We start from the raw sequence: 2500 nt of genomic DNA, 5'->3' as shown, positions 1-2500 counted from the left end.
TGTACTTTAAATACATTGAGGTATCAAGTCGGAAATATGACGTTTCATATATATTTATATCTCAATATAATTTGATATTTCACTGAAATTCTATTCGAACTGAACCTGGAACCGGACTTAAAATTAAAATATATATATATATATATATATATATATATATATATATATATATATATATATATACGTGTGTGTATGTGTGTGTATGTAGGTAGGTATGTGTGTGATATAAGGACTAAATCTGCCAAAATGCGTAGACAACAAAAGATGGAAAAAGAACACGCTACAATCTGCAAAAGATAAAATCGCATTTAGAAACCAAATAGTAAACTAATATTTCGCCTCTTTATTACGGAGAAGCTTCATCGTGAGTTTCTTCCCTAATCAAGGATCAAACTATTTATCTACGAATTGGTCTTTAGATGTGATAATTTCTAATATAGTTCTTTTTTTTTACTTGTCCATTTTCCATTTTTTTTTGGCTATACACAGGCATACACACAAACGCACACACATATAGATATATGTATACAATAGTGCGCAATTACCGGGGTAAGAGTTATATTTACAGGGTGGATACAAACAATTATGCAAATAGTTTCGATGCACAAGATGCAATTCACCGATATCTCTATTTAGCATGTGAATTTAATTTTTCTTTGTGACTGCTGTATCCATCACGCACGCACGCACACACACACACACACACACACACACACACAGAGTATATATATGTATATATATGTATATATATACAAGTTTTAAATATACGTATAAAGATTTATATATATATGTGTACGTGTATAGATTAGACTTATATATATATATATATTTATATATATATGCGGTTTTAATATATATATATATATATATATATATATATATATATATATATATATATATATATATACATAAAGGTTTATACTATTCCAGGCTAATACGTTTCAAAGGTGAAACAACCAATGAATTTAACGAGGTTCATATAGAAGTTCTCAATCCCGAAGTAGAGCAAAATATACTTTTTATTTGTTTTACATGAGCATCTAAATGCCGCTACACATTCAGTGGTATATTTCGATCACCCAGTTACAAGAAACTAGAGACCTGTTTAGGAGCTTCTGTAGAGTCAGTACTTATAACTGGCTTACCGAAACATGCTCGTGAATGTGTGGCACATATAAATGCTTAAGTAAGATAAATAAAAAGTATGGAAACGTATATATATATATATATATATATATATATATATATATATATATATATATATATATATATATATATATATGACTATGTGCGTGTAGACGTACGTTTTTATATACCAATTCAATGAGAACTATATTAATGATATTATTTTTTGTATTACTGTTACATATTACTGACAATATTCTGTTCGTTTTAAATAATGTATTTGCATAAAAATCAGTCACTCAAATGTTTTTTTTTTCTTGAAAAATTTGGCATGTTTGACTTTTGGTATAGTTAGAATCAAATCTGGCTTCCATAATTGGACTCAGTAAACTATTTCCACAAACCTTTTATTCTTCTGCGTTCACCAGGGCGAAGTATAATAGTAACTCTTCGGATTCAGTCGCCTTTTCCATTCTTTCTTATTATTGAAAAAAAAAAAAGAAGTTTAATGCTTGAAATAAATATGTTGTTTTAAATGAAATAAATTTTCCCAATAATAGCTGAACAAATCCGCCACACACACACACACACACACACACACACACACACACACACACACACACACACACACACACACACATATATATATATATATAATAGTGTTTTAGTCTAAAGAGACATCGTAAGGAAACAATAAACCGCCGGTCTTACTGGAAGCCAGTTCTTTAAATTGATAATTAAATTGAATTAAACGATTGGTCTCAAGTAAGACCAGAGATTTATTGTCGCTCACGACGCCTTTTTAGACTGAAACAGTTGACTTATTGCAGCGACCTATGGTAATTTTGTTTACTTAAATTATATATATATATATATATATATATATATATATATATATATATATATATATTTTTGTTTACTTAAATTATATATATATATATATATATATATATATATATATATATATATATATATATATATATATATACATATGAATAATCTCTAGATTAATAAAAGAAAAAAAAACAACCTGTGTGCCGGTGTACGTATGTTTTTTTCATAGCATCGATCCTCTTAAGCAGTATTTTATTTACTACAAATTAATTTGGTGTTAAAAACAAAGTAAAACGAATATTAAAAACATCTATTTTAAAGGAACATTTAATTACGAAATTAAATGCATTTGCGTTTCTTCGTAGACAAGTCAGCTATTTTAATCTCTTGTTTATAGTGGAAAACAAAAAGAAAATTAATTAATTACTTCGTGACCCCTCGAAATTAAAAAGGAATTTGGAAATATTTGAACTGCTGAATAGAAAATCAATTAAACTAGCTGTAAAATTCTTAACAAATGTTTACATATAAAAAATTGAAA

At 27.2% G+C, this 2500-nt stretch overlaps 1 protein-coding gene across 1 annotated transcript in view; it reads right to left on the bottom strand.

The window, feature by feature from the left end:
• Positions 1–1614: 1614 nt before the first annotated feature.
• The window catches only part of LOC145295893 (voltage-dependent calcium channel gamma-5 subunit-like), a 344388-nt gene continuing 343502 nt past the window's right edge, over positions 1615–2500 (bottom strand). The window contains exon 4 of the mRNA XM_080141650.1: positions 1615–2500. This exon is cut by the window's right edge and continues 5462 nt beyond it. The gene's annotated coding sequence lies outside the window, so the exon portion shown is untranslated.

This window comes from Euprymna scolopes, chromosome 16 (genome assembly GCF_053919585.1).
Source record: "Euprymna scolopes isolate OS-2025 chromosome 16, ASM5391958v1, whole genome shotgun sequence".
Classification (NCBI taxonomy): domain Eukaryota; kingdom Metazoa; phylum Mollusca; class Cephalopoda; order Sepiida; family Sepiolidae; genus Euprymna; species Euprymna scolopes.
Note: the sequence above shows the minus strand (reverse complement) of the source record. Positions and strands in the feature narration are given on the sequence as shown.